This window comes from Rhopalosiphum padi, chromosome 3, assembly GCF_020882245.1.
Source record: "Rhopalosiphum padi isolate XX-2018 chromosome 3, ASM2088224v1, whole genome shotgun sequence".
Taxonomy (NCBI): domain Eukaryota; kingdom Metazoa; phylum Arthropoda; class Insecta; order Hemiptera; family Aphididae; genus Rhopalosiphum; species Rhopalosiphum padi.
The window spans coordinates 51,946,919-51,963,362 of NC_083599.1; the positions used below are offsets into that span (position 1 = coordinate 51,946,919).

The 16,444-nt window shown below is 24.1% G+C and overlaps 2 non-coding genes across 2 annotated transcripts; one reads left to right on the plus strand and one right to left on the minus strand.

The window, feature by feature from the left end:
- Window positions 1-3,404: 3,404 nt before the first annotated feature.
- On the minus strand, window positions 3,405-3,476 carry Trnad-guc (transfer RNA aspartic acid (anticodon GUC)). The gene has a single exon. It is a non-coding gene; the product is annotated as a tRNA-Asp (tRNA).
- An 8,433-nt stretch (window positions 3,477-11,909) lies between these two features.
- Window positions 11,910-11,981, plus strand: Trnad-guc (transfer RNA aspartic acid (anticodon GUC)). Its single transcript has one exon. It is a non-coding gene; the product is annotated as a tRNA-Asp (tRNA).
- Window positions 11,982-16,444: the final 4,463 nt, after the last annotated feature.

Here is a 16,444-nt window from a genome sequence, read left to right on the forward strand (position 1 = left end):
AGAAAAGACTCGCGAGCCACCAAATATATTAATAAATACGGAAGAACCAAAATATATAAAAAAAAAAAAAGAAGGTCAGACATAAATATAAATATAAATATACCTACATAAATTCATATTAAAAAATGTTGCAACTATTGTGGGCCTCGCCGATAATTGACTTACAAAGAACCTCGGCAGCATGCTTACACCATAATTAATAATTATTATTCACTGATAAGTTATAAATTATAAAATTGAAAATACAACTTTTATTTTAACGTGTAGGGTATACTTGTATATATTATGATACAATTTCAGTTTTGCGCTTAAGCGTAAGGACGGTCGTAACAATATGAAGTTACATAAGTGGCCAATAAATTATAAGGTTCATAGTATTAACAATCACCAATAAACAAATGCAAAAGTCTTGATTAATTATTTTGATAAATTGGACAACGTGGTGACACTCGAGAAAGTATTTGGATTTAAACTTAATTTTTCATAAAACTGAAATATAAATTATTTTATTTTTAATATTCTTAAGCTGTCGTGGACCTCCAACATGACTATCGCGGACCCCCAAGGGGCCGTGGACCACATGTTAAGAACCGCTGTTATAAGGTTCATAGTATTAACAATCACCAATAAACAAATGCAAAAATCTCGTGATTAATTATTTTAAATAAACGTCATTACTCATCATAGCCCTACATAAAATGTATTATTTCGTATTTTAAAATATACGTATATGGATATTCATTGTGCCGTATAACGCGTCTCCCGAATATTTAAAGCCTACTGAGTCGCGCGTTATAAATTTGCGACGGAAAAGCAAATTAATGTATAATATGGTTTTAACTAACATGTTACATAATGCATGTGCAGATCTCGTGTAATTTACGCATAGTGTCATAATATTATCTATATATCATTGGAAATAAGTAGATTTAAATAATAGCTAGGGCTGGGATTTGTATGTAAATACATATTTTTTACTAAAACGTGATAAATTAAGTATTGCAAATGATAAAATCATTTCACGTGATTTGCATTAAAATAAAACATACTTTATTTTACACGTTTTTACATATTTCGTCATAAATACATATTTTAACATTATCTGTTAAATGTCTGCATTTTTTTTTTTTTAATTTCGTAAATTTTGATAATTTTGGTGGTTTAGTAGTGTTATACATTTATACTTCGATAATAGTACTCGTAAAAATTGTAAGTGTAGTGTACCGATAATGCATATAGAAAATAAGTATATGAAAGTATTAGTTAAATATGAAAAACTTGTTTATATAGTTTATCTTATTTGTTACAAATTTTCAACAGTGTCAGTACTTGCGTTTGCGTGGTTGTGAAAATATCTTTAATTTTTATATTTTTTAAATTAAATTAAATAGAAATTAAAAACAATTAATTGTACCTATATTTTCAAAAATTATTTAGAATTTACACTTAAACACAATTTTAAATTTTTCTTATTACATATTTTTTATTTTATACTACATATTTTGTCCATTTTAATTATATATTTTTGGTTTTTTTTAACATATAAATCCCAGCCCTAATAATAGCACTCGATCGATATAACAATAAATTATGTGCACATATAATTCGATTAATTGTACATTATTTCAACGCGGAATTAAATAGAAAAATATTATAATGTTGACCTATATACTATATATTTTTAACTAATATTTAGTTGAATGGTTACATATTTATAAAATATATAATGTATAATATATATTATATAATTAAAATAGTCTACATAATGTCCATATTGCATAATATTTTAAAATGACGCCACAACAGCCCTCAAAATATCTATCCATGAAAATGATTTTGACCGAAAAAAAACTATTGAAGATAGTATTTTTTCATTTAAATATTTAATAACTGAAAATCACAGAGAATTAATATGAAAAAAAAATAGTAATAATAAAAAAAACACAACCACACGGATAAAGTTCACTTTTATGTTATGATGTAAAACATAATAATTGGTTATCTAATTTAAGGCCATAAGTATTTTTTTTTATTTTTATACAAAACAAGTTATAATAAGGTATCATAGGCAATTTTCATCGAACCATTCGGCCATGGTTTGTAAATTGTAATAACTAATAATATGAGGATTTCCTAATCAATGGCAAGGTATCAATATCGATAACATATAATATAATATAATATAATATCATAACTTCACACACGAATGTATTAAAAATAATACTGCCAATTTTTATGATTTCACTATTTTAGTGACAGTACTCAACCAATACAAATTGTTAAAATTTAAAATTTAAATTTAATTGCATACATTTTTTATTTACATAATATATATAATAACTATTTTTTCTTATCTAGAAAATATATAATTGTTTAGTCAACCTTAGATTTTTAAATGTAGACAAAATACTTTCAAAATAATTGAATAAATAAAATAAAATAAATTATATGTTTATATTATACTATAATAATATTACTGTAAATATAAAAGTTTTTAAAAGTTGTTCATTCCAATAAGCCAGTATAATATTTATTGTTTAATGAAATTTTAATAGTTTATGATTTTTTTTAAAAAAAATACTCGTGACATTCCCTACTTTTTTATTAATAGTACTTAGAGAATTTTTAACATATTTATTGAAATTTGAAAATCAAAGCATTTTTAATATCACAGACTGAACAATTATTTATATTTATAAAAATTTACATGATTATTTTTTCAAAATCAAATGATGTAATAGTTACCTATTTGCTCGTTTCGAATTCGCTTTGAATGCATGATGTAATATTCGATAAAAAATACTTTCGTATTTGAATAGGTATATATCACTCTACAATCTACACAGTCTCCTTTATACATTAACATAGTCACACAGATGTATTCATAAGTAATTTTTTTTGACATACATAATATATACATAAATAAAAGTATAAAAATATTTGATTTATTATTTTATTCTTTTTAAATACTTTTATCTAAAAACATTTTAGGTTGAAAATATTATAATCACATACTCGTATACGAATATTAAATATTAATATATAATATTTAAAATTCTATGTATAATTGAGCACACAAAAAACATACTTCAATGTTTAATCTGAGTTTAACCACACCAATTCCATTAAATGAAAGTCCCAAGTCTGAATAATCTAAATTGGTAATATAATTAATTTTAACATTTTAATTGTAACGTTTATATACTATGCGTCTATGCATCTAAAAAAGTATTTGTTTTAGAACTCACACTATGTATAATATTATTTGTTTTGTACTAAAAAGTAGTATGTTATACCGTTGATTTAATTTACTACACTAGTACATTTAATAAATGATTATACAAACTATTTTCTAAAATCATAGGAAGAAATAAATGTAATAAAAAAAATTGCAAAAAGTTTTCCTCCCCGGCGGGGAATCGAACCCCGGTCTCCCGCGTGACAGGCGGGGATACTTACCACTATACTACCGAGGACTATGAAGAAATCAGTGAACTAAATGTCTTTTCGTTAGATTTTTTTATCGACATTGATGCAAAAGGTAGGCAGCAAGTAGCTTCTGCTCTGCTGTACATTAAATGTCGAGTGGATCACTATTATGGATGTGTTAACTATATTTTAATTCAATAACATCATATCATTATTTACGAAAAATTATTGTGAGCAGTCTGACAAGTATATTATAGTATTATACTATATATTTCCATACTTTTTTTTTAAATAGGTATAAAAGTAATTTAATTTACTTTTAAAATACTAAGATAAGTTGATATAATCATTTCCGAAAATATTGCATTTACTATATTATTATTATTATTAAATTGTTATAATATATATGCATACCATTTTATATCAACTTACAGTACTCAAAATGGAATAACATATTTCTGTAAATAGTAAATACCGTAAAACAATAGAAATATATTCATAGTATAAATAAAATAGATAATATCTTTAAATAAATCAAAAATATTATTACGTTTAGAAAAAATTCAGAATAATACAATATAATATGTAAAGTTTTAATTTTCCAAAACTGTTTTTAATATTATAATAATTAATATTTAAATAAATAATTAAATTTACTCAAATAAGTCATTTCGTCTAAATTTAAACATGAAATGTGTATAAAAGTAATTGCTTAGGTACATATATATTTTTTATTGTATGGTATCAATATTAACTACTTATTACGATGGATTTTTTTATAAAATGAAAAATGTTTATGAATTTATTACTATAAAATAGCTTGCAATATTTTGCAAATTTTACGAATTTCGTTGAAAATCTTAATTCAAATACACATAAAAAAAAATTTGTGCTTATGTATTTTTAATACTTTTATATAGATAAAAGAACAACTTATGTGGGATTTTGTATTAGGAATTCAAAAATTTTGACCCAGCTAATAATTTTTTATCCACCTTTATGGAAAAAAAATTGATTATTAGTGGTACTTATTAGGCTATAAATAAAATATTATAATATAAACATTTGGTGAAAATTTAATAAATAAAGTATCTAATTTTTTTTTTTTTTTTGAAATATATCAAAACTTTAAAAATTGTTCAAGAAGAAATAATTATTTTATGGGTGGATATCGATATCGTAAAAATTTGAACTTGAAATACTCATAAAAAATGACTTTCCAGTAGAATTTTTTTCATACAACAATTGAAAAACTTATAAAGAACTTTGTATTACATTTTCAAATCTTTAGTATAAGAACAAAAATGTTTATGAATCTCTAACTATAAAATAATTTTTAATAATTTTTGCAAATTTTATGAATGTTAACAAAATTATAACTTTAAGTGATAATACAAAATATTGTGACAACATACTTTTGATATTTTTTAATTGAGAAATTAAAAACTTATGAGTAGACCTGTCTTGTATTATATTTTCAAGCATTTCTACCCAACGAATAATTTTTAATCTACATTTTTAGAAAAAAAAAAGAAAATTTCTCATGCCTATAAATATAAATATAGTTGAAATATTTTTAAAATAAGAGTAAATAGAATATTCTAGTATAAATAATTGATGTAGAATTTAACGTATCTATTCATTTTCGAGTTATACCAAATAAACAAAATCAATTTTGTCAAAAATTGGATTTGCGTACAAATTCCTTAAATTTTTTTTTGTTTTTGCCAAAAATAAAATAAAATATTAAAATTTTTTTACTTTTAACTCCCCAAAGTACATACTTGATCCAATTTTCTACTAGAATCAACCTACATTTTTTTAAATTAAATAGTAGTTTTATAAAACTATATTACTGTCTCAGATGGCGGTAGAAGATAGGAAAAATTAACATTATTGTAAAATTAATATATTCATCACTCCACTTAAAATCTAAAATTACTAAAAAAATGTCGAAAATTTCAAATATTTATTTAATTTAAGTATTTAGAAAGTTATGTACATAAAATAAACGTTTGTGAAAATTGGTCAAGATCAAACAGTTTCAAATTTTTTTATAGTTAAAAATGTATGAAACTTTCAATCTTTGGCTTTAAAATGTAAATTTAAGTTTCTCATTGTGTATTAGTGTATCAGTTTCCTCATTATTACCATTAAAAAACAACAAAAATATATATTCAACATTTATGTTGAAGACAATTATAGTTTCAATTTTTTACGAAATTGGATATTTAAACGAAGGACAACTGTTTTAGGTTTTTTGTTGTATTAATTCAGATATTGTATAAATTGTTTCAGAGTTAAAAACTTTTGCTATTATGTACATTATTATTATTTCCAAAATAGTATATACAGACTAATACAGACTATATACAGACTACAGACTAATTCTAAGTTACTTTTACTATTATTACCTTATTTATACGTCATTCGTACGTCTATTATATAAAAATAACTTATAGATTTATAATAAATTTTCGCTAATAATTATTTTTATTATAATAATAATTAGTAATTAATAAAGTTAAATTAAAGACCTAAAAAAATTAGTAAAAAAATGTATTTTTTATTAATTTAAAACAAATATTTATAAATTTTTTAGGTCATTTTTTAATGTTTTTAAGGTCATCAACTTCCCTAATAATTACCTATCTACTTATTATTATTAAGGCTATGTATTTATAGCCAAGTAGCTTTCTTTGACAATTTAATTATATAACAAAGAATTCAATTTTGAAACTTTTATTTCGAATTTTTTAACTATTTAGATCGGAGATCGGAAAGTAATTTCTATTGTAGTCCCAAATAATGTATAATAATAAACAAATGAGGCCCGGACCCCGGACAAAAACATTTTTTTGTCAAATTTTTATAATAAATGAATTACACAATCTAATTGAGATATTTTGACGGTCCCATTTTCTGCCTCCCGTGGTCCGCCAGTTTCCGGCCGTTGATTTAGATTTTTAGTTTAGTATTTTTTTTCAATTTAATTGCATTTTAGGTATAGTTATATGTTTAATAGTGTATTTGTTAAACTAACTTATACAGTCAACTCTATTTACTATGTGTTATATTTTATCATTTTGCTTAATGTTTGTACCTAATTAAGCTAAGATGAACTAATATTTGTTTGGTTTATCGTTATTGTATTATCAATACTTACTTAGCCCATTTGACCTCGAGATAACCATTTTTTCTAAGAGAATCAATACAATTATTAATTAATATCCACTGAATAAACATAAAATAAACATTATATAAAATAAATCGTAAACATTGAATAAACATTCACAATGATTATTTTTTCAATTTAAATAAATATTTGGGAACAATGTACCTCCTTATACGTAGATAATATGACACTTATACAATATAAAAATAAATCGTTTAATTATGAAAAACTAGGTTTAAAATTATAAAATACATACCTAGTATGTAATTATCAATTATGTACCTAGTATTATCTGTAAAATCACACAAGAAAAAATGAAGCTATCAGTGAAACGTAGTAATGGTACTATACCTTGCACAAATCAAATAAAAAACCAAAATCAGTTGTGGAACAGATGTATATTGACAGTGAATTACAAATTGCGGTGCGGCACGTTACTTAGAATGCGTTGGCATACAATGGCACTCTATACAGAAAAACTCAATTAAATTGCGGATGTATAATATACGAATTCAGTGTATAAATGTATAATATATATAATATTACATATTATACATAATTATATTATAATTTATAATGCATCAGTACCTATGTGATATAATAATATATTATTATATGTGAAATGTATTCACCAAATGTTTATATTTGCATTTTTTATACATATTATAGTAAAATTTTCAGAATATTTTTACTGTTTTTTAGTTATTGACTTATTGTCGATAAAAGAAATGTTCCTATAATCGTCAAAGAACTTGAAAATTGATTGATACAAGTTTCTTTATAAGTTTTGATACGCCAAATAAAATATAATATATTAAAGGCACAATATATTTTATATATATTTTATTCTAACTTAAAGTTCGAATATTAACTTTAAATTCGTCAAACTCGCAATAATTTGAAAATTATATCGTAGATAAAAATGTATAAAATGTTCAATTAGCTAAGACTTAAAATTGGTAAAATTAATACACGTTTCCTCATGAGTAGCTCATACTGAAAACAAATTATTATACTATTAATTATTATAGTACCTATTTATTTCACTATTTATAATCATATTGTATTATAAGCTATAAATACGCATGTGCATTATTATAAAATTAATCTAAATGTTCTAAAAATGTTATTGTGTATATAAAATACAATAATAATACAATAATATTTATACTCGTACGTAAAAGTTTCAATTTTCCACGAATAATGATTTTTAATTATAAAACAAAACAAATAATATCGATATTTAAATATTATCTAATTTCGTAATTATCGAACTTAAAAATAAATGTCCATAAATTAGAAAAATGAAATTTAATTCAGTAATAAGAACTTATGAGGAACCTTGTGTTAAGCATTACATTTTCAAGTCTATTGATCGACCGAATATTTTTTATTCAACATTAATTAAAAAAAAAAAAAATCAAAAATGTCAAATGCTTATAAATAACTCAAAAAAAATATTGTGAAAACTTATATTATAAATAGAAAATGCTTATATAAAAATTTAATAAAAAAAATCAATTATTTACAATTATTCATTTTTGAATAAGTACCTACCTATAATAGAATAAGAAAATCATTCGATAATAAATAAATAAAAGGTAATCGTTTTTTACGCTTAAATATCTAATTTAATTAAAATGTAAAATTTAGATATTGATATTTAAGATAGATTTTAATATTTTATAATTTTCAAAAAAAATATTTGTATGATACTCTCTATGATTGAATATAATATATTTGTATTTGTTATACTGTAGTAATTCATAGAAATATCTTTATTAACTTTTAATTACACGTAAAATATGTACAAATTACAAATATTAATTGAATATTTGATATAGTATTCTAGATATCAAATTGTGCATTTGAAACAACATATTTTTATTACCTAGTGTAAAAATAATAACAATTTTACCTACAGTAAAATATTAATTATTTATTTTATTTTAGTTCCTGGACCAGGCATGAAAACTAATTGGTTTCAAATAAAGTATTAATTTTTAACATTTTATAGTTGTGCTTGTATTAGTGAGTAGTGATACAATAAGCCTTATTGAATAAGGTATGATTTTTAGATAACCGTTCTAAGTCTTAGATAGTACCTTGTTTATTATTAACAACTAATTTTATCACTTTTGTACTATTTAAAATTTTGAGATACTTGGAATATTCGCAGGATTAATAATTATTATTATGTATCGAAAAATAATATTCAAAATAAATATTTATTAATTCTTGTCAAGCATTTACAGTAGCTATGATTTTTCATGAAAATTAAAATACAGTTTCGTTTAAAAATGAAAATTCATAACACTATGAAAAAAATTTATTAAGAGGACCCACGCGTAATATAATACATTTGCGTTCCGCAGAACGCAGAACCAATTATATTATTTTAGCGTTTTTTAATATTAAAGTGAATTGAACTATTAATTATTATCAAAGTTAAAGTTATGAACGTTGGTTTTTTTTACAATATTTAATATTTTTATGTAAGTAAAACCTTGTTATGTTTTAGATCGTATTTTAAACCTACTTAAAAATAAAAAATAAATTACCTTAAAGTGGGTCAATTTGTCAATTACGTTATGTTCATATTAATATGAAGATGGTTTTTTTTTACTCCGTGATTTTAAAAGTGGGAGGAAATAATTTATCACGGCATATATGGTACAATAGTTTAAAAATATAGTTTCGTCACACTAACGCTCCCAAGAGATATGTTGTCAAACGTTGATAAATTTGTCTTTAGTGGTTTATTTTATTTTTGTTTTTACAGTTGATATTATATATTAGTCAGACGTATCATGTTTTGTCGTCAGATTTGGCTAAAATACATTTTATATGTGTACTTTAATCGTATTGTAAAGATATACATTAAGTTATATTATATAAGTTCCACTAAAAATTGTTTATTGTTATAATGAATTTATTTGATTTTATTTTTAAATGAAAATAATTTTTATGATTTTAAAATTACATAATACGATTATATGAATTAATTATGTTTATATATACATCAATTTTGTGAAATGAGTTGGAAATTTAAGTGTAATTGTATATGTATTATAATATTAGTCCTATAAATGAGTGCACGTGTGCTCTTTGTGCGTAAATAAATTTATATAATATTATAAAAGATAACATTCGTACAATACTTGTATTTTGAAACTATTATGACGGATTTAAACACGTACTATTGGTTATAATGGTTATATTATATATTATATTTTATATTCTACTATAGTAGATCGGTGTAGTCGAACTACATTGAAATCCGCTTGAAACTACGATTACAGTATTACACTTAATAGCATAATTTTACTCTCGATAACTCGAAATAAATTGCATCGTATTTCGTTATCTCGAACACACAAATAATATTACGGTAAGATCAAATAATTAAACAGTACAATCAGTAGGTATAGTGGTTGTGATTTCACGCGTTTGTAGTCAATATTGTTATCATTCATAATATACAATATAGTGAAATGGAAAATAAGCGTAAATTAAATGTCTTTACAATTAATGTTTACATGCTTACAAAAACAGAAGTAATATTAAACAAACTTCAATGACAGATTTAAAAAAAAAAATAGGAAAACATTTTTCCTGTTTTCCACGAGATTCGACATAACGAAAATCTATTGTATTATATTATTATATTAATATAATATAAAATCAATACACAATTTACAATACGTTTATTGCGCCGTCAAAATAATTTGTAGGTACGCCATATAAAATGTCTAAATATTACTCCTTAAAATGTGCTCTAGTCCTGCGTAACGCGTCGGTCGACTTCGTAAAACGAGCGAATGATTATTATATTTATTTTTACAAACAACCATTACGCCTTCCGCATAGACAATTCAATTTACTCGTGCGCTTGCTGTCTAATCGCTCGGGTTCCCTAAATCGGTGACAGTAACTTAATAAAATAATTATATTATTGTAATACTATTAATATTTACATTTTATTGTTATTGTCATCAAACATCAATTTCGGATTGTCAAATATCAAATATTTACTCTTCAACGGCGGCTACATCTTCGTCTAGTCTGCAAAAGACCAAAATAAAGCAATTATAATAAATGATTCAATGTATTTTATGTATGCTTATAAATCATAATAGAACCATCGATGAATCGAGATTAATATGAAGTGTACTTTCCGAAGGCACTCACCTTCTTGAAAAAATAATATAATCTTTTTTAATAATTTAATTTAATAAATATTAAAAATTATTTTTTAAGTAATTTAGAATTTTTTTATTTCCATCCCTCTCTTAAAATATTACTTATGAATTATAATAGAACCACTGGCTATATCTATGTGAAATAGGAAATCCAATAGTTAGGTATCGCTTTAATCGTTTTCAAGTTGCGTCAGATTCAACACAGGAATACTAATATTGTACACTTTTTCAACGATTGAGGTGTAATGTTTTTTAGTCTAATATATATTATATATTATACATATAGCAGAGTTAGACATCATTCGAATGCAATTTTACTTGGACGATTATTTAGATAATATTTTATTCGAATAATTCGAATAGTTTTCAGTAATTTTATCTTAGTTAACATATGGTTGATATTTTGGTAATAAAAACATTTACGTATTAAAAAACAATAGTTAGCATTGTATTTTAAGTTCACGATTGTAAATCTTCTTTTATTTGAAATAAATAGAAAAACACTATAAATGAAACAAATATAGAACCATCTAAAGAAGAATCTAGAGAGTAAATAATTCGAATATATTTGTATTTTATATTATCATTATTGTGTTTGAAAATTATTCAATTGCATTTTTATTCGAAAAATTATAAAAAAAAAAAAAAACCGTCTTACGACAATCGCATTCGATCCAAAACGGATGTTTAATATTGCAAGTTCAACTTTTCTACAGTATAAAATTAGTTTAGGCATAACACATTTAAATTTTTTCCAATTGGTAGTCTCAAAATTATACGGACAAGCAATTTCGAATATCGTAGTGAGATAATAAATATTAAATTTCACGAAGAATATAACGATGCTATACCTACGTCCTACGTTAAGCCTATACCGCACTTTTATATACGATTGCCATTAATATAATAAAATAAAAAAATAAAAACCATAATCCATAAAAATTACTATTTTTATATCACACAAAAGGAGTATGAGGATAAAAAGATATCAACTTATATGACAAACAAATACATTTTATGTATTTTTTTGCGTGTTATTGTTTTATGTTACAATATATAATGAACACAATCAAAAGGCAGCTATTTCGACGTGACTTTCACAATCCTCGGTAGTATAGTGGTAAGTATCCCCGCCTGTCACGCGGGAGACCGGGGTTCGATTCCCCGCCGGGGAGGAAAATTTTTTGCACTTTTTTTATAGTTTAATATTTCTTTTTTATATATTACTATTTTTAATTTTTATCTTTCTATTCATATTAATACGAATATACTAGACAGGCCAAGTACCAGCTTATCAGTTATCACCATCGTCATTCGTCTATGTATTTTTATCATTCTTTGCTATACATAGTAAAATTCAATAATACAATATTATGTCGACATGGAAATTATTAAATCGGTTATGTTATTCACTTTGTATCTATATTCGTTAATCGTAGAATGCTTCAAAATGTGCTTCATGCAGTAAAAAAAAAAAAAAATATGCAATCACTTAATAATGAATCGATTATTTATGAAAGTGGCCGAGACGAAAAAGTAATAATTTCAGTAAATTAATAAACCTGCATTATTCATAGATAAACTGAATGTAAAAATATTGGGCATTGGCATACAAAAACACGATATACTACCATATGTACTCGTTTTATTGACTCGTTTAAAAAATATACAATCCGTTTATAGCCACAGAATAGATTTTTTTTTTTAAAGTAACTTATGTAAGTTGGTATTGACAAACTATTCAAAAGTTAATTACATGAATTATATGAATATTCACTGCTGTAATAACTTATTATTAATAATTGCTATATTTCGGCAGAAAATAATTCAACCTACCATACATTACTAATAGACAATAGTAAAATAAATTACAATATTAGCAATTTAAATGTAAAATAAAATAAATTATGTAAGATGAGTTGACGACCGTCTCCATTTAGAATCGTTTTTTGTATGCAATTATTTATCATTTACCATCAAATATTGACGATTAAATAAATTCAAACGTGTAATAGCGCGATTTCTCCTCAAATAATTTTAATTATTTTTATTAATCAAAAAATATTAATAAGTAGTATCTATAAACTTAAAAAATTATTCCAATATTATTTAAATTTTAAATTCTGAGCGGATAGATAAATTTATTGTTTGTGCAATGATGTATTTTATTTTTTCTATATATTATTATACTAATAAAGAATGAACAGCTCGGACAAAAACTTAAAATTTAATATAAGGTTTCTCATTAGTTTATCTTATACTGTTCTAAAAATATCAACAATATATATTATACACAATTTGTGTGAATAGACGTTTGAAGTTTTAATTTTGACGAAATTGGATATTTAAACAAAAAATAACAATTTTAGTAAATGTTATTACATTATAATTGTATTCGAAACACATTACTTCAAAACTTTTTTCGTCGTAATGTATTGATATTTGTTATACATATTGAATTTTTAAAATATTTATATAAATTATTAAAGCTATTTACCATGGTCCTATTCACACAGTTTTAAGGTACATGCAGCATTTACAGTTAAGTCAATAACAATAAAATATGATGATATAATATTAAATTTGTCATGTTTTTGGAAAAAATTAATTCAATAAATCACTCTAAAATTTTAAATAATAATAATGTAACTAAATTAAAAACTGTTTTTAGAATATGTATATAGGTTGCGCTCAGGCTCAGATTAGTCATTCTTATAAAGTTATAAAATGATTCATTGTTGAGTTCAAATTCAACAAATCCATTACAGTTACTTTCTCAATGTCGATGTACACTCAACACTTATTGATACAGCATAGCGGTTACCAACTTTTTTTTATTTATATTTTCTAGGAGACCTTAAAATGAAAAAAAATATAGGTAACTCATTGGTTTTACTAAGTTATTTATTTAATGAATGTAAAAACCTATTACGCACATTTGGTATGAATTTTTTATCGATATGATGCCAGGAAAGCAAGAACGAATGACATATCATCAGTTGTGTACAAACTATAATATATAAAATAAAATAATAAACCTTCATTTTATACTCGGAGGAAAAAAATTAATAGCAATTACCTTAATTTATTTTGTACACATAAAAAAAAATCTTTGCTTTATCTGGGAGCCACTGAGTTTTGTAAAATGCTTTGGAAATAATGTGCTTTGCTTTATTTATCGGAAACAGTACCTACTTATATTTTATGGGATTTGGAAATCACGACCTAACACGATTTTGGTCGAAGGAAATGGTGCGATTTGCACTAAACTTTGAAAACCATTTAATACTTCTTGGAAATTTTATATTTCAAAAAAATATTATACCATTAAATTCTTTGTCGTTTTTCTTTCATCAACATTGATTTTGCCGTAGATACTGCGTTTTGCATATTCGCTGATCTCTTTAGTCTAAATAATATTATGGTAAGACACAAATTTATTTTGTAAAAATACAAACTCAAAAAGTATAAAATATCATAAATTTCAATATGTTTGTACGGTCCGTCGAACTATCTTTATGTAAAAAGTCTAAATCTATCTGTGTACACTGTACAAGATCGGTCTTTATTAATATTGCAGCTATTGTCTACAATTATCGGTAGTGAGCAATACGATTTTTACCTATTTATTTCTATTTTCCACCAAATAAAGCAATAGTAGAAACTATTAATCCGACACACATACGAAATCAGGCCGTGTTTATTTCATCGCGGATTAAAAATCTCGTATGCCTACAGTGTCGTGTTTCATATTCGTTGTATATTTTTAAATCATGTTCGTGTCGCGAGTGTTAAAATGCCGAAAACAACGAACAATAGTCGTGTGCCTACCTACCTATACATATTATTTTATATATACACCTACGACACGTATCCGAGTTTGTAGAAAACATTTTTTTTCCGCGGATACGATAACATTAATTCAATAATTTATGATCGATGTGGACAGAGGTGGCCGCTTTATCGCGTCGAGCAATGCATTGAATTAGAAAAAGGAAAAACGTCATAAATTAACGTGGCATAAACGATTTGGAACTTTTAACACGTCACGACGAATGGCTTTTACTATATTGATGGGCATCCGTGCGCGTTATCCGTATACGACCAAGCTGACTTGTACGAAACCGAAATCCCGTCGCACGCTACAGTTTGATAAAATTCTTATATCAATGAGTTTATATAGAGCGACATCGACTTGACGTTTTTCTGCTAAAACACATTGTGTTAGATACGCTGGAAATATCTATATATTGTGTGCCTGGTTTGCAAAAAGTCCAAAAGTTGTATGATAACACGTATTTTTAATGTATTAATAATTGTAATAGGTAGTTAATATTTTAATATTTATACACTCAGACACGGGCAGTATTTGGGGTAGGTATATGGAGATGAAATTTCCACGCTTATAGTATTTGATGGAGGCAGAACGATAAGCATATTCTTTGCTCCGTCGACACACACACACATATATATATATATATATATATAAGTGTGAGGGGACAAAAGAAATATCAATGGTTTATTCGGTTTAGGAGTGTATATTGCATTGCAATGTAATCGAAAAAATTCCAATTGTACCTATAAGATATATTATAATAATGTCTGATATAATATGTTACTAAACGTTATCAACTTATAATTATTTGTAGTCAATGCCAAGTTACTGACGAACGTAACGATGTGAAAAAATCATTATTCATTATTTTATTCATTCATAGCTATTGCCTATTATTAATAATTAAATAATTTTAATTAAAATCATTAGGTAGATATGTAAAGTAAATAAACGTAATGACGAATAATTGCGAAAAAATCTTCGAATAATATTTCTTGAATTTCAATAAAATAACTTGAATTGATATTTTTTATTCTAATATCCAACTACGTTAAATTTTAACTTAAATTTCTAAAAAAAAGTTTTATTTTAAGTTTTCATGCTTTTAACCAATGAACATGAAAAAATCTAAAAATATCGAAAAGTCTACAAATAGCACAAACACGTCTTAAATGTTTTGAAAATTATATATGTAAAATGTAGGTACTTATAGAAAGTACATAAAATAAATATTTTGTGAACAAATCAAATCTCAACAATATTTTATTTTTGAATGAAAAAAATCGATTTCATAAATATAACTGGTTTTAGCAAAATCGTTTTTGCTTTTCTCAGTTATTTTGAAAAATAATTGTTATATATTTTTTAATGCTCTCAATGTACCAACTACTAAATAAATAAAATTTACTTCTTGAAACCACACACGAAGATGAAAATGGAAGCATTTTTTCTACTATACATGCAGTTATACGCATAATATGACACAAAAAATAAAAATAAAATCACACATTATTGTAAAATCACTCCACTCGGAATCTAAAATGTTTACGGTGTATTAAATACATTTTAAATTTAAATATTGTAGGTACACACGCGTGTACAATTAAAATTACTAAAACAAATTATTATTATATTAAAAAAATCGTGTACAATTATTTGGGCATTCGTTTCTGCGATAAACATTTCATAATAGGTATACTATGTATTATTTTCAATTCTAATCGGAATTTTTATCCATCAGCTATACAGCAGCACGTATATAAGTATAGGTAGGTACACAATATATTATGTTTGAAAGAATCG